Raw genomic sequence first — 22877 nt, 5'->3', positions numbered from 1 at the left:
AGGAAGATCTTGACATGGGGACGAGATGCAAAATACCGTTGAAACATTTGAAAGAGTATAGAACTGACCCTTTAAGGTACTAAGATACAAACTGTACTCTAGCCCTGATTGTAACAACTCCAGGATGGATGGAAGGGAAAAAGACAATGGGAGCTGTGTGGCTGTCTTCACACCAGTGAAAGAAGGCCTTCTAGGTCTGATGATAAATGCGTGAGGACGAGGGTTTCTTCACCTTAATCCATGGTCTGTGTGACCTGAGATGAGAAGCCTGCCTCTCTCAGGACTGCAGCTTCAACAGCCATTCTATTAAATTGAGACCAAGAATTATGGTGGAAGATGGAACCTTGCGAGAGTAGGGCTGGTCGGTCCAGGAGTTTCTAGGGTACAGATTTGAGTAGGTTGACTAAGCCTGCGTATCATGCTCTTCTGGGCCAGTCTGGAGCCTCTAGAGTGACTTAAACTTCTTCTGCCTTGATATTCTTGATGAGTCTGGGAATTAGAGGAGGAGGTGGAAAAAGGTACGGAAGTTGAAACTGAAAGCATGGAATGACCAGGGCTTAGTAACCGAACGCCAGACGGTAGCAAAACCTGGCCACAAAACAATGGACTTTGTCATTCATCCGAGAAGCCGTCACATCAACATCGGGAGTGCCCTACCTCCGACAGATCTGTTCAAATATAGAGGGGATGAGGGATTACTCGCCGGAGGAGAGGCCCTGAAAACTTATGAAGTTGGTGGCCTAGTTGTTCATGCCTGAAATGTGCACCGCTAATACTGCTGACATGTGCTGCTCGACCCACTACCAAATCCATGAGACCTCTAACATGAAGGCCTCGCTGCATATCCTGTCCTGGTAGTTTATGTATGCCACGGCCATGGTATTGTCTGATTGAATGCGAGCTGGTCAGCCCGCTAGAAGGTCCTGCCAGTGGAGTAGTTGGATGTAGATGGCTCTGATCTTGAGGAGATTAATTGTAAGAGAGGTTTCCCGAGAGTTCCAGTGACCCTGGACAGTGTGTCGAAGGAAGACCGCCCCCCCATCTGAGGAGACTGGTGTTCGTTGTGACAACCTGTTAGTGGAGGAATGATCTCCCATGCCGAATGGAGGAGGATATACTCCACCATGCCAATGAACGCCTCACTCAGAGAGGCAGAAGTATGGGGCAATCCAGGGAAGAGATCCTTTTGACCAAAGCTGACAAGAGAGCCAATTAGAGTGGACTTGTATGAAACTGTGCAAAGGGACGGCTTCCATTGCGGCAATCCTTTTCACTAGTACTGTCCTGCAAAGTCAAAGAGCATGTGAAGATGGGCATCTTGATGGAGTGAATTCCCAGTCCGAGTGCCAAGAGCATCTCTGGGAGAAGGACTCTGGTGCGGGAGGTACCGAACAGCATGCCTAGGAAAACTAGCTGCTGGACCTAGATCATAGATGACTTCGTCATGTTGACTACCCAACCTATAAGTGTTTAGGGTGATCTGAACACTTTCGCAATATTCTCTGAAGGACGGGCCCTTGATCAGTCTGTCGTCGAGGTGGGAGATTTCTATCAGTTTAGTGCGAAGAATGGCCCTGATGACCACTATGAGATTCATAAACACTCTGGAAACAGAGGCCAGTCCATAAGTGAGAGCTGTAAACTGGTGGAGATTGGCATATTGGATGTCGACAGAACAGAGGAATTCCTCTGGTTCAATAGAGGCAATGACAGAGTGGAGGAATTCCATCCTGAAATGATGGAGGCACACCCGCCGGTTTAGTAGTTTGTGATCCAGGATCGGGTGGAGTTGAGCCATCCTTCTTTTGGACCACGAAGAGGTTGGAATAGAAACATGAGAAACGTTTTTAAGAGGGAACGGGTACAATGACCCCAGTGTGGAGAAGAGCGGAGATGGCCTGTAAGAATCCAGGGACTTGGGCTAGGGCCTTTGAAAGATGGGACATGAAGAAATGTCTGCATGGGAGAGAAGAAAATTCTATCTTTTAGCCGGTGGTTACTAATGGCTGTCTTCTCATCCGGAACACGTGGCTCTCCATAATTGACGATGCCTGGGTTGGGTCAGAAGACCGAGGCCTGACCTGTGAGCAACTTCTTTTTGCGTAGTGAATGATAATGGGCGTAGTGAATGATAGTGGGGAAGGGGCGGGTGCGAGACTTCCTGGGTCTCTGCATAAGTAGTAGCCTGGTGCTGAGGGAGGACTGCTGAGGAGGCCTAAGTCTAAGAGGTAAAAAACAGCATGGAAGGAGCCCACCCAGTCCTGGAAGAAAATTCTCCATCTTAACAGGTCTCTGTGCCTGAAGAAGACAGATCCTGAGAGAGCATAGTTGTGAACTGTGGCTGGAGACAGAAACAGAGTGAAGGAGAAGGGGGCAGGGCTAGAAAAAGGCACACTGAAAGCCCGCTCAGTGAAACCACAACAAGCGCTACCATAGGAGGAGTAAAAGTGCACACGGGAGCCCTCGCGTGCTGATTGGATGGCGCGCACGAGAGGGGCCTGTTCCGGTGAAGTGGAGGCTCAACAAGCCAGGAGTTAAATTTAAGCTAGACAGCGGCGCGCCGAAAAGCGTGTGCTGGGGAGATTTGGAGAGCTGGGCTTTCTTAAGTCTTAATTACATCCACCACCTTGAATGATGGACTGCGGAGAAAAGAGGACTAGAGTCCTGAATAACTCTTTATCAGTCCATAGGACAGCATCAGGAGCCCCCAGATGAGGGGGTTCACTGGAATAGGAGTCCTCCTTTCAATATCGTTATGGTCCCAGATGGTGCAGAAGACTGTGTCAACCGAGGGGGGGTGGGGTCACTGAAGAGTGACAATGGTCTTCCTCCTGGCACCACTCCGAGGAGAGGGCTGGGGTTGGGGACAGGCAATGACCTTCTGCCACGAACCACCCTGAGACACTCTCTAGATGTGTCGGGGGTTAGGTCCTGCCTCGCAGGCCAGTGAGGGTAAGATGTGGATGGCATCACACTGTTCTCTCATTTGCTTAGTTGGTAAGTCCGGGTGAGAAATTGCACCCTATTACCCTGAAGAGAAGAATCTGAAAAACAAAGGGAAAAGATAATAACACACAACAAGGTGATCTAAGGAAGAAATTGGATCTGGGATCAGATTCAGGTCTGTCTCCTGCTGACACTAAGCTATATCTGATATGCTTTGTGCCAGTCAGTGGGTGTACCCTGCTGAGGAGGAGCTAACTTTTTTTCTTTTTTGGCTAGTGTCAGCCTCCTAGTGACAGCAGCATTACACCCCATGGTTACCTGTGTTACCAATTAAGCGAATAATGGGTTATTCCTGAAAGTATCCTTATTGGTTTAGCATGGCCTTTATTACCTTTACTTTACGCTGATATATCTGTGCAACTGCCGTCACTAGCTTATCTTCATGCAGAATGTAGAAGCTCTGTATTAAAGGGGTGTCATAAGATTTTATTCAAAGGTGTTTACATTCATTCCTTAGAGGATGGGTCACTTGCCATAAATATGCAAAAAAAATATTTTTTTTGCCTGGTGTAAATGCTGCTGTTCATGAATCTTAACGGTTTTCATTCCTGTGCCCCTTCTGTTCCTGAGATATGGCCTCTGTTTCCCCGCTTAGTCAACTGGGCATGGTTCTCGATAGACTTTCATACAGGAAAGTTAATGATCACTCCCACTTGCCTAACAAGAATAGATTTACATACAGATAAGGGGACCATAGCTCAAAACACACAGATGCAGAAACAAAAGAAAAACACCATTTTCAGGAGAACAGCAGGTAAAAAATATATATATATATATTTATTCAAAGTTCTAAATCCTGTTTAATTTCAGATAGTACCACAATGGATATCTTGAATTCCTTTCCATTGGCAGGGTTTCTAATAATTATTTGAATAGTTTTTATTCTCATCAAAACCTTTTTTTCTCTTGTGTTTCTTAAGCAAGTTGTCTATCGTATCGGATCAGCTACTGCCAGATCTTGTACTGCAATTTTTAACAAATGTCACAGAAGAAAAGATTAAGGCTGAAATTGAAAAAATGAAAGAGGAAAAACTAAGGAAGGCAGAGGAAGCCAGGTAACATTGTCCTTATACCATGTGACAGTATTCGAGCGTTTAAGAAGTGACAATATCTGATCTTACAAATTTTACAACCGGATTAACGAAAGAGAGCTACTCCTTTCTTTGGAGGCCGAATTGCAATGTAATCGCCTCCTAAATAAAGTCGTCAGAGAGAATGCCCGCCTAATATGCAAAAGAGAGCTCCAGTAAGTGCTTTCAGAAATTGTTTTGCCAGAAACCATGCTAAAACTCTTAATTAGTGATGAGCGAATATACTCGTTACTCGAGATTTCCCGAGCACGCTCGGGGGTCCTCCGAGTATTTTTTAGTGTTCGGAGAGTTAGTTTTCATCGCCGCAGCTAAATGATTTACATCTGATAGCCAGCATAAGTACATGTGGGGGTTTGTTGTGAACTCTGTTTTTAGGCTCCCTCTTGTGGTCACTGGTGGTATGGTGTGACTTTTGCTTTGGGCTCCCCCTGGTGGCTTTGTTTGTTATCCTGCTGGTCTCTGGCTATCAGCTGGTTCGTTATCCTCTGGGAGGTTCCTATATAGCTCTGTTTCACTTTCACTTGTTGCCGGCTGTCGATGTAATCAGTGCTACTCAGTTTCCGTCTGACTACCTTGCTCCCAGTCCATCCAGGACAAGCTAAGTTTTGTTTGCTCATTTTTTGATCAGCAGTGTTATCATATTTTCTTGTCCAGCTTGCGAAATGTGATTCTCTCGCTTGCTGGTTGCTCTAGTGGACTGAGTTTCTCCCCACACACCGTTAGTCGGTGCGTGGGTTCTTGAAATCTCAGGATGGATATTTTGTAAGGGTTTTTTATTGATCGCATAGACCCCTGCTCTATTTTCTGCTTTCTAGTACTAGTGGGCCTCTTTTGCTGAAACTGATTTCATCCCTATGTATGTGCCTTCTTCTTACTTCACTGTTAATATTTGTTGGGGGCTTCTATATCTTTGGGGATTATTTCTCTGGAGGCAAGCGAGGTCTTTCTTTCTCTTTAGGGGTAGCTAGTTTCTCAGGCTGGCTCGAGACGTCTAGGAGTTTTTTAGGCACGTTCACCGGCCACCTCTAGTTGTGTTGGATAGGTTCAGATTTGCGATCAGTCCAGTTACCATCTCCCTAGAGCTTGTCCTAAGTGTATTCACTTGCTCGTCTATTTGTGATCCTCAGCCACTAAGGATCATAACAGTACAGCCGGCCTACAAAGTGTTAATTGCATGGCAGAAGCAGGAGAAAAGAAGCCTTGAGAAATTTTTTTTTTTTGTTTGTTTTTTTTGTTTTGTTGTTGCCGTGTGTCTAGCTGCTGTGGCTAGCTTCTCTCCTCTTAATCTTGGTGTGGCTCTGAGTTCAGCTGCTGACATGGATGTCCAGAGCTTGGCTTCCAGTCTGGATCATCTTGCTGCTAGGGTTCAAAGTATTCAGGATTTTGTTGTTCACAGTCCTATGTCTGAGCCTAGAATACCTATTCCGGAGTTGTTTTCTGGAGATAGATCTAGGTTCCTGAATTTTAAGAACAATTGTAAGTTGTTTCTTTCTTTGAAACCTCGTTCCTCTGGTGATGCCGTTCAGCAAGTTAAGATTATCATTTCTTTTTTGCGTGGTGACCCTCAAGATTGGGCCTTCGCATTGGCGCCAGGGGATCCTGCATTGCTTAGTGTAGATGCGTTTTTTCTGGCCCTTGGATTGCTCTATGAGGAACCTAATCTTGAGAACCAGGCTGAAAAAGCATTATTGGCCCTCTCGCAGGGGCAAGATGAAGCAGAGGTGTACTGCCAGAAATTTCGGAAATGGTCGGTGCTTACTCAGTGGAATGAGTGTGCCCTGGCTGCAAATTTCAGAGAAGGTCTTTCTGAAGCCATTAAGAATGTCATGGTGGGGTTCTCTACACCTGCAGGTCTGAATGAGTCAATGACTCTGGCCATTCAGATTGATCGGCGTTTGCGGGAGCGCAAACCTGTGCACCATTTGGCGGTGTCTTCTGAACAGACACCTGAATCTATGCAATGTGACAGAATTCTGACCAGAAGTGAACGGCAGAATTATAGACGGCAAAATGGGTTGTGGTTTTACTGTGGTGACTCAGCTCATGTTATCTCAGCATGCTCTAAGCGCAAAAAGGGGGTTGATAAATCTGTCACCATTGGTACTTTACAGCCTAAGTTCATTTTGTCTGTTACCCTGATTTGTTCCCTGTCATCTTACCCGGTTAATGCTTTTGTAGATTCAGGTGCTGCCCTGAGTCTGATGGATTGGTCTTTTGCCAAGCGCTGTGGTTTTGATTTGGAGCCTTTGAAATTCCCTATTCCACTAAGGGGAATTGATTCTACACCATTGGCTACGAATAGACCTCAGTACTGGACACAAGTGACCATGTGCATGACTCCTGTTCATCAGGAGGTGATTCGCTTTCTAGTATTGCATAATTTGCATGATGTTGTCGTGTTGGGTCTACCATGGTTGCAGACTAATAATCCAGTCCTGGATTGGAAAGCTATGTCTGTGTCAAGTTGGGGTTGTCAGGGAATTCATGGTGACGCTCCTGTGGTGTCAATTGCTTCGTCCACTCCCTCTGAAGTCCCTACGTTTTTGTCAGACTACCAGGATGTATTTGAGGAGCCCAAACTCAATTCTCTACCTCCTCATAGTGACTGTGATTGTGCTATAAATTTGATTCCTGGTAGTAAGTTTCCTAAGGGACGACTTTTCAATTTATCTGTGCCGGAGCATGCTGCCATGCGGAGTTATATAAAGGAGTCTTTGGAGAAGGGACATATTCGCCCGTCCTCATCCCCTCTTGGTGAAGGATTCTTTTTTGTGGCTAAGAAGGATGGTTCCCTGAGGCCTTGTATTGATTATCGCCTTTTGAATAAAATCACGGTCAAATTTCAGTATCCTTTGCCATTGTTAACTGATTTGTTTGCTCGCATTAGGGGGTCTAGTTGGTTCACCAAGATAGATCTTCGTGGTGCGTATAACCTTGTGCGTATAAAACAGGGTGATGAATGGAAAACTGCATTTAATACGCCTGAAGGCCATTTTGAGTACTTGGTGATGCCTTTTGGACTTTCTAATGCTCCTTCAGTCTTTCAGTCCTTTATGCACGACATCTTCCGTGAATATCTGGATAAGTTTATGATTGTGTATCTGGATGATATTCTCGTCTTTTCGGATGATTGGGAGTCTCATGTTAAGCAGGTCAGGATGGTCTTTCAGGTCCTGCGTGACAATGCTTTATTTGTGAAGGGCTCAAAATGTCTTTTTGGAGTCCAGAAGATTTCTTTTTTAGGTTTCATTTTTTCTCCTTCTACTATTGAGATGGACCCAGTCAAGGTTCAGGCTATTCATGACTGGACGCAGCCTACGTCTGTTAAGAGTCTTCAGAAGTTCTTGGGTTTCGCTAATTTTTACCGTCGCTTCATAGCTAATTTTTCTGGTGTTGTTAAGCCTTTGACGGATTTGACCAAGAAAGGTTCTGATGTGACTAATTGGTCCTCTGCGGCTGTGGAGGCCTTTCGGGAGCTGAAGCGTCGGTTTTCTTCGGCTCCGGTCTTATGTCAGCCAGATGTCTCACTTCCCTTCCAGGTGGAGGTTGATGCTTCCGAGATTGGAGCGGGGGCTGTTTTGTCGCAGAGAAGCTCCGATGGCTCTGTGATGAAGCCATGCGCTTTCTTTTCAAGAAAGTTTTCGCCTGCCGAGCGGAATTATGATGTCGGTAATCGGGAGCTGTTGGCTATGAAGTGGGCATTTGAGGAGTGGCGACATTGGCTCGAGGGAGCTAAGCATCGTGTGGTGGTTTTGACTGACCACAAGAATTTGATTTATCTCGAGTCGGCCAAGCGGCTGAATCCCAGACAGGCTCGTTGGTCGTTGTTTTTCTCTCGTTTTGATTTCATGGTCTCGTACCTGCCTGGTTCGAAGAATGTGAAGGCTGATGCTCTTTCTAGGAGTTTTGTGCCTGACTCTCCTGGAGATTCAGAGCCGGCTGGTATCCTTAGAGAAGGGGTGATTTTGTCTGCCATCTCCCCAGATTTGTGACGTGTGCTGCAAGAGTTTCAGGTGGATAGACCTGACCGCTGTCCACCGGAGAGACTGTTTGTCCCGGATAGATGGACCAACAGAGTCATCTCCGAGGTTCATTCTTCGGTGTTGGCGGGCCATCCTGGAATATTTGGTACCAGAGACTTGGTGGCCAGGTCTTTTTGGTGGCCTTCCTTGTCGCGGGATGTGCGTTCCTTTGTGCAGTCTTGTGGGATTTGTGCTCGGGCTAAGCCTTGCTGTTCTCATGCCAGTGGGTTGCTGTTACCTTTGCCTGTCCCGAAGAGGCCTTGGACGCACATTTCCATGGATTTTATTTCGGATCTTCCAGTCTCTCAGAGAATGTCTGTCATGTGGGTGGTGTGTGATCGTTTTTCTAAGATGGTCCATTTGGTGCCCTTGCCTAAGTTGCCTTCCTCCTCCGAGTTGGTTCCTCTGTTTTTTCAAAATGTGGTTCGTTTGCACGGGATTCCTGAGAACATTGTTTCTGACAGAGGATCCCAGTTTGTGTCTAGATTTTGGCGGACCTTTTGTGCTAAATTGGGCATTGATTTGTCTTTTTCGTCGGCCTTCCATCCTCAGACGAATGGCCAAACCGAGCGAACTAATCAGACCTTGGAGACTTATTTAAGATGTTTTGTTTCTGCTGATCAGGACGACTGGGTTACTTTTTTGCCGTTGGCCGAGTTTGCCCTTAATAATCGGGCTAGTTCTGCTACTTTGGTTTCTCCTTTTTTTTGTAATTCGGGGTTTCATCCTCGTTTTTCCTCGGGTCAGGTGGAGCATTCTGACTGTCCTGGAGTGGATGTTGTGGTTGATAGGTTGTATCAGATTTGGAATCATGTGGTGGACAATTTGAAGCTGTCACAAGAGAAGGCTCAGCTCTTTGCCATCCGCCGTCGCTGTGTGGGTCCCCGATTTCGTGTTGGGGACTTGGTGTGGTTGTCTTCTCGCTTCGTTCCTATGAAGGTCTCCTCTCCTAAGTTCAAGCCTCGGTTTATCGGTCCTTATAAGATTCTGGAAGTCCTTGGCCCTGTGTCATTTCGTCTGGACCTCCCGGCATCATTTGCTATTCATAATGTGTTCCATCGCTCGTTGTTGCGGAGGTATGTGGTGCCTGTGGTTCCTCCGGTTGAGCCTCCTGCCCCGGTGCTGGTTGAGGGAGAATTGGAATACGTGGTAGAGAAGATCTTGGATTCTCGTATTTCTAGACGGAGGCTCCAGTATTTGGTTAAGTGGAAAGGCTATGGTCAGGAGGATAATTCTTGGGTTGTCGCCTCTGATGTTCATGCGGCCGATTTGGTTCGTGCCTTCCATGTGGCTCATCTTGATCGCCCTGGGGGTTTTCATGAGGGTTCGGTGACCCCTCCTCAAGGGGGGGGTACTGTTGTGAACTCTGTTTTCAGGCTCCCTCTTGTGGTCACTGGTGGTATGGTGTGACTTTTGCTTTGGGCTCCCCCTGGTGGCTTTGTTTGTTATCCTGCTGGTCTCTGGCTATCAGCTGGTTCGTTATCCTCTGGGAGGTTCCTATATAGCTCTGTTTCACTTTCTATATCTTTGGGGATTATTTCTCTGGAGGCAAGCGAGGTCTTTCTTTCTCTTTAGGGGTAGCTAGTTCCTCAGGCTGGCTCGAGACGTCTAGGAATTTTTTAGGCACGTTCACCGGCTACCTCTAGTTGTGTTGGATAGGTTCAGATTTGCGATCAGTCCCGTTACCATCTCCCTAGAGCTTGTCCTAAGTGTATTCACTTGCTGGTCTATTTGTGATCCTCAGCCACTAAGGATCATAACAGGTGTTGCCTGGTTGCTAGGGAATCCCCACATGTACTTATGCTGGCTAAGAGATGTAAATCATTCAGCTGAGGTGAGGAAAACTAAATCTCCGAGTACTAAAAAATACTCGGAGGACACCCGAGCGTGCTCGGGAAATCTCGATTAACGAGTATATTCGCTCATCACTCCTCGTAATACATGCCTGTGATTCAAATTGTGTGCTCGCTAATGTTTAAAAACCCTAATTTTAGACTAGCAAGAAGAAAAAAGTGAGTTTAAATGCAGGATGAAAAGTATCTCTCTGGGGTATTTTTTTCTGTTTAGGATCCTTTATTTCTACCTTTAGTTTACATTACTTAAAGAGGTTGTCTTATGCTCCTAGATGGGTCTAATTGCTTGTAAAAAAAAACAAGCAACTCTGCAGTTTACCCCTCATTAAAAAAAATCAGTCCTTATGAAAAACAAATGGATTTTTAATTTTATAGTGTACAGCTGGTTACATAGGTTCCTGCCATCTTGCCGTTTTAGAGTGCCTGGTTATCTAGGCAAGGAGTGTGTGGCACAAGCTGGCTCTATGCTTTACAGCTTGCAAGATGTTCTCTGAAACTGTTGAGATCTGTGGATCTAACCAGGCTCTGTCCCCCTGCACTTCTATGCTGCAGAGGCAAAGCTGCCTCTAATTACAGCCTGAACGACGGCAAAAATCAAACCATCAGCGTGACCATGTCGCAGGTCCAAACGATCAATCTTCAGGAGCGTGCTGCTCCCATCAAAGTAGGAGTGATGCCCTCTGGAAGATTTTTTAGACAACCCATTTAAAGGGAACCTATCACCCCGTTTTTTAAAGATAAGATAAAAAAAGTGTGAAATAGGGGCAGAGCTGGGCTTTACATTCGTGCCTTTATTGTGCCTTTATTCCCCCCTTAGGCTGCCGAAATACCTTTTTGAAGAGGCCTTTTTTTCCTGTCAATCAACTTGTCAGGTCGGATGGGCGTGGCTAAAAAGCGGTTCCTCCCCCCCTGCTTCTCGGCGTTTCTTTCGTAAACGCGATCTGTGAATGGCACAGATCGCGCTTTTTATTATCAGTTGCGCAGTTAGTTTTCCTCCGGCGCCTGCGCATTATGTTTTGCCCAACTGTGGGCATAGCAATAATTAGCATCACTGCGCATGCGCGGGTGGTGCACCGGAAGTGATTATATGGGCACAGCGTTTCCATGGATGCCGTGCCGGTAAAAAATTCTCAGCCCGAACTGCGAGCGTAAGTTTGGTGCCAAAATCGCTCGCCTGCCTATCGTTCTATCTATTCTCTATCTTATCTATTTATCTATCTATCTATCTATCTATCTATTATCTATCATCTATCATCTATCTATCTATCTATTTATCTATCTATCATCTATCTATCTATCTATCTATCTATCTATCTATCTATCACCTATCTATCTATTTATCTATCTATCTATCTATCATCTATCTATCATCTATCTATTATCTATCTATCTATCTATTATCTATCATCTATCTATCTATCTATCTATCTATTATCTATCTATCATCTATCTATCTATCTATTATCTATCTATCTATCTATCTATCTATCTATCTATTATCTATCTATCATCTATCTATCTATTATCTATCTATCATCTATCTATCTATCTATTATCTATCTATCTATTATCTATCTATCTATCTATTATCTATCTATCTATCATCTATCTATCATCTATCTATCTATCTATCTATTTATCTATCACCTATCTATCTATCTATCTATCTATCTATTTATCTATCTATCATCTATCTATCTATCTATCTATCTATCACCTATCTATCTATTTATCTATCTATCTATCATCTATCTATCTATTATCTATCTATCTATCTATTATCTATCTATCATCTATCTATCTATTATCTATCTATCATCTATCTATCATCTATCTATCTATCTATCTATCTATTATCTATCTATATATTATCTATCTATCTATCTATCTATTATCTATCTATCTATTATCTATCTATCATCTATCTATCTATCTATTATCTATCTATTATCTATCTATCTATCTATTATCTATCTATCTATTATCTATCTATCTATTTATTATCTATCTATCTATCTATTATCTATCTATCATCTATCTATCTATCTATCTATCTATCTATCTATTATCTATCTATCTATTATCTATCTATCTATCATCTATCTATCTATCTATCTATCTATTATCTATCTATCATCTATCTATCTATTATCTATCTATCATCTATCTATCTATTATCGATCTATCTATCATCTATCTGTCATCTATCTATCATCTATCTATCTATCAATCTATCTATCTATCTATCTATCTATCTATCTATCTATCATCTATCTATCTATTATCTATCTATCTATCTATTATCTATCTATCTATCTATCTATCTGTCTATTATCTATCTATTATCTATCTATCTATTATCTATCTATCTATTATCTATCTATCTATCTATCATCTATCTATCTATCATCTATCTATCTATCTATTATCTATCTATCTATCTATCTATCTATCTATCTATCTATTATCTATCTATCTATCTATCTATTATCTATCTATCATCTATCTATCTATCTATTATCTATCTATCTATTATCTATCTATCATCTATCTATCTATTATCTATCTATCTATTATCTATCTATCTATTATCTATCTATCTATTATCTATCTTATCTATTATCTATCTATCTATCTATTATCTATCTATCTATCTATCTATCTATTATCTATCATCTATCTATCATCTATCTATCTTTCTATCTATCTATCATCTATCTATCATCTATCTATCATCTATCTATCTATCTATTATCTATCTATCTATTATCTATCTATCATCTATCTATCATCTATCTATCTATCTATTATCTATCTATCATCTATCTATCTATCTATTATCTATCTATCATCTATCTATCTATTATCGATCTATCTATCATCTATCTGTCATCTATCTATCATCTATCTATCTATCTATCTATCTATCTATCTATCTATCATCTATCTATCTATTATCTATCTATTATCTATCTATCTATTATCTATCTATCTATCTATCATCTATCTATCTATCTATTATCTATCTATCATCTATCTATCTATCTATCTATCTATCTATTATCTATCTATCTATCTATCTATCTATTATCTATCTATCATCTATCTATCTATCTATTATCTATCTATCTATTATCTATCTATCTATCTATTATCTATCATCTATCTATCTATCTATCTATCTATCTATCTATCTATCTATCACCTATCTATCTATCTATCTATCTATTTATCTATCTATCATCTATCTATCATCTATCTATCATCTATCTATCTATCTATCTATCTATCTATCTATCTATCATCTATCTATCTATCTATCTATCTATCTATCTATCTATCTATCATCTATCTATCTATCTATTATCTATCTATCTATTATCTATCTATCTATCTATCTATCTATCTATCTATTATCTATCTATCTATCATCTATCTATCTTTCTATCTATCTATCTATCATCTATCTATCTATCTATCTATCATCTATCTATCTATCATCTATCTATCTATTATCTATCTATCATACATACAATACATACATACAGACATACAGTACATACAACATAGATTACATACTCACCATCACTTGTCACTTTGATCCCCGAAGCCAGTGTCATGTTAAAAAAAATTAAACTAAAAAAATAAAAAATCCCTGTCCGCAGAAATCCTATGTAAACGAGTGTCCAACGACGATCTCCCGTTGAGAGCAGGAACATCTGCAGATGTGACTGCTCTCCAGGGGCTCCAAGAACACAATGAAGGTAGGAAAGTATCCTTCCACATTGTGTTACAATGTATTCCTCCAACACTGTGACAAAATAGTCCCTGGCCTCACTTCTGCCAATGCTGTTCAGGCAGCTTTGCTACAAATTGAGACTATGAAAAATGGTTGACCTCTTCAGTGATGCACTGCAGGAGACATTATCTCCTGTCATTGTGTCACTGAGGGTCCTATAGATCAGAGACATCACCCAATGTCACTGTGCTATAGGGGAGATCCTCCAGGGACACGCGTCACTTGTTGGACTACGGCGAACACAGGTAGTTTAAGGTTTGTTATATATTTTTTTTTTTTTAACAGGTCCAGAACTATGTTAAGTATGGTCAAATGAAGAATATTAAATAAATTTTTTTTTGTAAAAATGTGTGTGTGTTATTAATCCATTACTATCAATTTATTACTAACGGATAGGTGTCTTATTGACGCCTCTCCGTTAGTAATCCGGCTTAATGTCAGCTTACAATAGCAAGGTGACATTAACCCCTTATTACCCCATATCCCACCGCTACACGGGAGTGGGAAGAGAGGGGCTAAGTGCCAGAATTGGCGCATCTGACAGATGTGCCATTTCTGGGGCGGCTGTGTACTGGTGTTTGTAGCCGGGGGGGGGCCAATATCCATGGACCCTCTCTAGGCTATGAATATCAGCACACAGCTGTCTGCGTAGCCTTTCTGGATATAAAATATAGGGGGACCCCACGTCAATTTTTTTTTGGGGGGTCACCCTATTTTTATAGCCAGGAAAGGCTACGCAGACAGCTGTGGGATGGTATTCATAGCAGGCTACAAATATTGGATACACGATCGTCGGCTTACCCCCTCTGGCGCAGAAAATTCCGCGGGAGCACACGCCATTTTTTTGGGGTTTTTTTTATACGTGGCACTTAAATACGTGGCACTTATATACGTGGCACTTAAATACGTGGCATTTATATACGTGGCATTTATATACGTGGCACTTAAATACGTGGCACTTAAATACGTGGCACTGAAATACGTGGCACTTAAATACGTGGCACTGAAATACGTGGCACTGAAATACGTGGCACTGAAATACGTGGCACTGAAATACGTGGCACTGAAATACGTGGCACTGAAATACGTGGCACTTATATACGTGGCACTTAAATACGTGGCATTTATATACGTGGCACTTATATACGTGGCACTTATATACGTGGCACTTATATACGTGGCACATAAATACGTGGCACTTAAATACGTGGCATTTATATACGTGGCACTTATATACGTGGCACTTATATACGTGGCACTTAAATACGTGGCACTTATATACGTGGCACTGAAATACGTGGCACTTAAATACGTGGCACTTAAATACGTGGCACTTATATACGTGGCACTGAAATACGTGGCACTGAAATACGTGGCACTTATATACGTGGCACTTATATACGTGGCACTTATATACGTGGCACTTATATACGTGGCACTTATATACGTGGCACTTATATACGTGGCATTTATATACGTGGCACTTATATACGTGGCACTTAAATACGTGGCACTTATATACGTGGCACTTAAATACGTGGCACTTAAATACGTGGCACATAAATACGTGGCACTGAAATACGTGGCACTTATATACGTGGCACTTAAATACGTGGCACTTAAATACGTGGCACTGAAGTACGTGGCAATTATATACGTGGCACTGAAATACGTGGCACTGAAATACGTGGCACTTATATACGTGGCACTTATATACGTGGCACTGAAATACGTGGCACTTATATACGTGGCACTGAAATACGTGGCACTTAAATACGTGGCACTGAAATACGTGGCACTTATATACGTGGCACTTAAATACGTGGCACTTAAATACGTGGCACATAAATACGTGGCACTGAAATACGTGGCACTTATATACGTGGCACTGAAATACGTGGCACTGAAATACATGGCACTGAAATACGTGGCACTGAAATACGTGGCACTGAAATACGTGGCACTGAAATACGTGGCACTGAAATACGTGGCACTTATATACGTGGCACTTATATACGTGGCACTTATATACGTGGCACTTATATACGTGGCATTTATATACGTGGCACTTATATACGTGGCACTTAAATACGTGGCACTTAAATACTTGGCACTGAAATACGTGGCACTTAAATACGTGGCACTTAAATACTTGGCACTGAAATACGTGGCACTTAAATACGTGGCACTGAAATACGTGGCACTGAAATACGTGGCACTGAAATACGTGGCACTTATATACGTGGCACTGAAATACGTGGCACTGAAATACGTGGCACTGAAATACGTGGCACTTATATACGTGGCACTTATATACGTGGCACTTATATACGTGGCATTTATATACGTGGCACTTATATACGTGGCACTTAAATACGTGGCACTTAAATACGTGGCACTGAAATACGTGGCACTTATATACGTGGCACTTAAATACGTGGCACTTAAATACGTGGCACTGAAATACGTGGCACTTATATACGTGGCACTTAAATACGTGGCACTTAAATACGTGGCACTGAAATACGTGGCAATTATATACGTGGCACTGAAATACGTGGCACTGAAATACGTGGCACTTATATACGTGGCACTTATATACGTGGCACTGAAATACGTGGCACTTATATACGTGGCACTTATATACGTGGCACTGAAATACGTGGCACTTATATACGTGGCACTTAAATACGTGGCACTTATATACGTGGCACTTATATACGTGGCACTTAAATACGTGGCACTGAAATACGTGGCACATAAATACGTGGCACTGAAATACGTGGCACTTATATACGTGGCACTGAAATACGTGGCACTGAAATACGTGGCACTTATATACGTGGCACTGAAATACGTGGCACTGAAATACGTGGCACTGAAATACGTGGCACTGAAATACGTGGCACTGAAATACGTGGCACTTATATACGTGGCACTTATATACGTGGCACTTATATACGTGGCATTTATATACGTGGCATTTATATACGTGGCACTTATATACGTGGCACTTAAATACGTGGCACTTAAATACGTGGCACTTAAATACGTGGCACTGAAATACGTGGCACTTAAATACGTGGCACTGAAATACGTGGCACTTATATACGTGGCACTTATATACGTGGCACTTATATACGTGGCACTTATATACGTGGCATTTATATACGTGGCACTTATATACGTGGCACTTAAATACGTGGCACTTAAATACGTGGCACTTATATACGTGGCACTTATATACGTGGCACATAAATACGTGGCACTGAAATACGTGGCACTTATATACGTGGCACTTAAATACGTGGCACTTAAATACGTGGCACTTATATACGTGGCACTTATATACGTGGCACATAAATACGTGGCACTTAAATACGTGGCATTTATATACGTGGCACTTATATACGTGGCACTTAAATACGTGGCACTTATATACGTGGCACTGAAATACGTGGCACTTAAATACGTGGCACTTAAATACGTGGCACTTATATACGTGGCACTGAAATACGTGGCACTGAAATACGTGGCACTTATATACGTGGCACTTATATACGTGGCACTTATATACGTGGCACTTATATACGTGGCACTTATATACGTGGCACTTATATACGTGGCACTTAAATACGTGGCACTGAAATACGTGGCACTTATATACGTGGCACTTAAATACGTGGCACTTAAATACGTGGCACATAAATATGTGGCACTGAAATACGTGGCACTTATATACGTGGCACTTAAATACGTGGCACTTAAATACGTGGCACTGAAATACGTGGCAATTATATACGTGGCACTGAAATACGTGGCACTGAAATACGTGGCACTTATATACGTGGCACTTATATACGTGGCACTGAAATACGTGGCACTTATATACGTGGCACTGAAATACGTGGCACTGAAATACGTGGCACTGAAATACGTGGCACTGAAATACGTGGCACTGAAATACGTGGCACTGAAATACGTGGCACTGAAATACGTGGCACTTATATACGTGGCACTTATATACGTGGCACTTATATACGTGGCACTTATATACGTGGCACTTATATACGTGGCACTTAAATACGTGGCACTTAAATACGTGGCACTGAAATACGTGGCACTGAAATACGTGGCACTTATATACGTGGCACTTATATACGTGGCACTTATATACGTGGCACTTATATACGTGGCACTTATATACGTGGCACTTAAATACGTGGCACTTAAATACGTGGCACTTAAATACGTGGCACTTAAATACGTGGCACTTATATACGTGGCACTTATATACGTGGCACTTATATACGTGGCACTTATATACGTGGCAGGGCCGCGCTTAGTAACCCGATTTTAGTTTACCCTGGTTAACACAAAAAAACAAACACTACAGACTCACCATCTGATGTCCGTCAGGTCCCTTGTCGTCTGCTTCCCGCTCTGACTGAGTGCCGCCGTACAGTGAGAGCAGAGCGCAGCAGTGACGTCACTGCTGTGCTGTGCTCTCACTGTACGGCCGGATCTGCATATGCATGCACCGGCCCTTGTTGACTATTGTACAATCTGGTTTTCATACATTTCACAGGAACGTGACGGAATCTGTGAGTGCTGGACATAAGACCCAGATTAATTTTTCATTAATTATTATATGGTGTTGTGGTGCCAGATTGCCTTTCAAGCCTCGTTTTTAAACAATGTCTGTCTTACTTTTTATATATATGTTAAAAAAGTTACTTACATTTTATAAAATATATATTTTTAAAAATTTAATTTTCTAATTTCCTTTTTTTATATATTTTTGTAATTAGAATGGAAAGCGCTGAACAGGAAACAATAATTAATGATGTGAGTACAATTAAGAAAAAAATAAAAACTAAATGGCCATTTCCTGAAGGAAATACAAGTTGCTTGAACAGTGAGGCCAGCAGCACTTTTAACACATAGTAACGTGGCGTATATTTTCTCACACGGGATCGGGGGAAGGGGATCAATAACTATTCACACATGGGACCAGGGGTCCACTGACTTATCACACATGGGCCTGGCTTTCAATAAATTATCACACATCGGTATGTATCCTCCATGGGTCCCAGGGTCTGAAGGAGAGGAAACTCTCCTTCAGGCCCTGGGATCCATATTAATGTTAAAAATAAAGAATAAAATAAAAAACAAAAAAGGATATACTCACCCCTTAGAAGAACCCTGGCTGTCACCGCTGCGAGCGTCTGCCTGTGAGTGCATGACCTTTGATAACGTCGCGGTCAGGTGAGTGGTCACGTGAGCGCTCAGGTGACCAGTCACCTGACCGCAACGTCATAGAAGGTCCTTCACTCACAGTATTGGTAAGGACGGAGGCAGACGCTTGCAGCGGTGACAGCAAGGGTTCGTTGGAGGGGTGAGTATACCCATATTTTTTAATTGTATTCTTTATTTTTTACATTGATATGGATCACAGGGCCTAAAGTAGAGTTTCCTCTACTCCAGACCCTTGTAACCATACGCACCGCACACTCCAATACCGATTTCCAATATCACAAAAATATCGGAACTCGGTATCGGTATTCCAATACAGCAATTAGCGTACAATAACCGATTATTGCATTATCTGAATGATCAACAATATTTATAACAAAATACTGTTGGCATTTTCTTGTTTGAAATCTTTTAGATTTCTTTTTTTTAATACGGAAAAAAAAAAAACCTACAAAGTCGTACCTTGCCAACAACACATAAATTTAGGGTTTTATTGTTATTGCTCAGTCATATTATACCAAATTTACTTATTATTGAGGCTTTTTGACAAGGAATTAGGCTTGTTTTTTTAACTATAATATAATGTATAAAATATTCTCATTTTTAAAGAAAATTATAATTATTTATTCAATTATTATGAAACTTAAATAAATTTTTTATAATGTTTTATTTATTTTTTAGACTTTATTTGATGAGAATGAAAATGTTGCAAGTAACTCAACAAACGATGTTATTGATAGTAATTATATTGGTGATAGACCTTTGGATGAAGGATTGGTCATCACCGATAGTAACATGATGACTCATGCTGATAGCAGTGATGAAGAGGTGTGTTTAACGGATATACTGTTTTATAATAGGCGATAGTTACTTTGTGTAATGAAATTATTCTATAGACTTCGACACAATCTTTTATGGCTGTGGAGTGTGGCTGTGTTACCATAACACATTAGACTCACCCTCGGGGCATCATAGCTACATATACATCCGTGCATCACACTACATGATGTAGCATGTATTAATATATGTTTATATATCTGACTACATATATCTAGACATACATTCAGATTACTATATGTCTATATATATATATATATATATATATATATATATATATATATATATATATATATATATACACAGAGAGAGACACCTAGACAAAAGATATATGCAAGCTATATCGAAATGTTCAATTAACATATTTCTAAATTTTTAAAATTTTCTTTTATCTTTCATTTACATTTGTCCACAGATGAAAAAAATGCTTGCTGAACTTCATAGTAAATTTGGTGGGGATTGTGAAAGTGAAGAGTGCTTTCCTTCAAACCCTTTGCGTATCAACTATCAAAATTACATTGAATTCAACAATGATACAGAAGAAAATAGAATAGGGAAAAATGATTGGTGTCACTGTGGAAACTGTGTTGCAATGCCCACAAATATTGAATCAATTTGTTGTCAAGAGATTAAAAATGCTGAACAATATATGTTGGATTTGAGTTGTATAACTCTGCATGAGTATTTTCACATATTCTGTGAACGCCCTGAAACAGTTAATATAGTACTAAGAACTGTGGATCATAATTTACATCCACCTCCATCAAAGGAAATTAAAAGGTAAATTATTACTCCATAACGATCATATTATTCAGTATGCTTTTAAAAAGTATGCTTGTATGGTTTCATGAAAAGTATTACTGCATTGATTTTTACATTTCATAGCTGTTTTTTAAAAAATATTTTGGGGAGACTGCATACATTGAAAACAGAATAGTAGCTAATAAAGTTATGGGCCCAAGTGCGAATTTTCTAAAAGTCCCCCCCCCCCAACATGCCAAAATATTTTATTACAAAAATCAGTATATCAAATTTACTTTTGCACACTATAGTATTATTGCACTGTTGTTTTGTGTCACCTCAATTGCATAACTATCCAGTACACCATCCTGCCATATATTTTTTTTCTCTGTAATTCCATTGTTAGGTAATTTAGAAAATAAAGTAATTTATTCTCTTCATCCGTGGCTAAATTAAAAATCATAGGGAATACATATAACAAGTCCAATGAACCACCATAGTCCTCCATATAGGAAAATACCCTCAACATAGTCCCCCATATCGTATTATACACTCATCGTCCTCTATATAGTATAATACACTCCTCATCGTGCACCATATTGCATAATACACTCTTCATACTGCTCCATATAGTGTAATACAATGTATGGTTTTCAATATAGTATTAAACACCCTTCATTATCCTCAATAGAGTAGAATACACTCCTGAGTCCTCCTTTCAGTATTATTCACTACACATAGTCCTACATAAATTAAAATACAATGCTAATTGCTCCATATAGTGTAATATAATCATAATAGTGCTCCATATAGTATAATGCTTCGCCATCTTCATCAATGTTTGACAATTCACCCTGATGCATCCTAGGGACTAATGGGCAAGGGAGACTTGAACACGTGGACAAGGGACACAAGCATAAGGGGACAAGGGAGACAGGCGCAAGGGTACACACAGGGACTAGTGGGCAAGGGACACTGACACAAGGCTACACACAGGGACAAGGGATAGATGCACAAGGGGACTACTAGGGACTAATAGGAAGGGGACAAGGGCACAGTGGAACACACGGGGACTAGAGGGAAAGGGAGACAGGCACAAGGGTACTCCGAGGGCACAGTGGATAGGGACACAATGCCTGCAAGGGGACAGAGGAATACTGGACAGAGACTTGGGAGCAGGGAAGAAGGGGGCACAGTGATTACAAGGACAGGGTTGATGGAAAACACGTTGAGAAAGGAGACAGGGGAGACTTGACACCAGGGCAGACATGTTACACGTGGACAAGGGGCAGGGAAAGCATGGGGGGTGCAGGAGGACTCAGGGCATGGGAGCATTGGGAGACCAGGGGAGGATTAAAATCATTCTTAGTGTATATTTCATATTACTACAATAACATAAATAATGTGTGACAGTATTATTGATTAATGGTACTCCAGAAGAATGCATGTGCACTCCCTATGTAACTGTACAACTCTAATTGCAGTATTTTTAAAAAAAAAAAAAATTTAGGTAAATAATATAAACATACAAAATAAGATAAAATTTTTATATTAATATAAAAATTAAAAGTTATAACATGTGTTTCTTGATTAAGTTTATTCATTTTTTTTTTTTTTATTTATTATAGAAAACTACGGAAAACAGCTTATAGAACCTTTACATCATGGATCCACGGATACTTAGGTGCCGGAAATAGACGACCCATACCATCATGTGTTGTTAATAAAGTCCGTTTAGCTTTTCCAGACTATGATGAGGAATATATGGGTTTTAAGCCTAGCAATGACTATGCTGCAGAATTTATGGCTTTAGAATAGTGATTACTTTATTGATTTTGTATTACAATAACCGTTATTTAAAAAATTTGGTTGTTATGTAATTTACTGATGTTGTGTTTCAAATGAAACAAAAAAAAATTATATATATATATATATATATATATATATATATATATATTTTGTGATTTTCCATGGCCCAAATTATAATTAGTAACATGGAAACTGTCTTCACCAATGATACAATAATAATTATTCAAAGTAGCATTGTTTGTATAAAAGTAATTGTTATATATTTAATTATTTAATTATTTAACATAAAATATTTCTTGTCCTAAAATTTTATTAATTTTCAAGGGTTTGCAATAAATGTGATAAAAATCATCAGAGTAATGAGTATTATTACAATCGACCTTGTACCATGGTTTTATTATGATAGCATTACTCAATCCAGGGTAAAAAGATCAGGTTAGCTGTGGTCTGTCCGGCTTTTAGA

General features: G+C 40.7%; 1 protein-coding gene and 1 long non-coding RNA gene across 3 annotated transcripts in view; both read left to right on the top strand.

The window, feature by feature from the left end:
* The first annotated feature begins 4140 nt into the window (after window positions 1-4140).
* LOC143785669 (uncharacterized) overlaps window positions 4141-22877 on the top strand; it is a 136710-nt gene continuing 117973 nt past the window's right edge. For both annotated transcript variants that reach the window (XM_077274726.1, XM_077274725.1), the window contains exon 1: window positions 4141-4252. The gene's annotated coding sequence lies outside the window, so the exon portion shown is untranslated. The remainder of the gene's footprint in view (window positions 4253-22877) is intronic.
* LOC143785668 (uncharacterized) lies at window positions 19726-22451 on the top strand. Its single transcript, XR_013218048.1, has 3 exons — window positions 19726-19855; window positions 20280-20644; window positions 22234-22451. It is a non-coding gene; the product is annotated as an uncharacterized LOC143785668 (long non-coding RNA).

This window comes from Ranitomeya variabilis, chromosome 7 (assembly GCF_051348905.1).
Source record: "Ranitomeya variabilis isolate aRanVar5 chromosome 7, aRanVar5.hap1, whole genome shotgun sequence".
Lineage (NCBI taxonomy): Eukaryota > Metazoa > Chordata > Amphibia > Anura > Dendrobatidae > Ranitomeya > Ranitomeya variabilis.
Note: the sequence above shows the minus strand (reverse complement) of the source record. Positions and strands in the feature narration are given on the sequence as shown.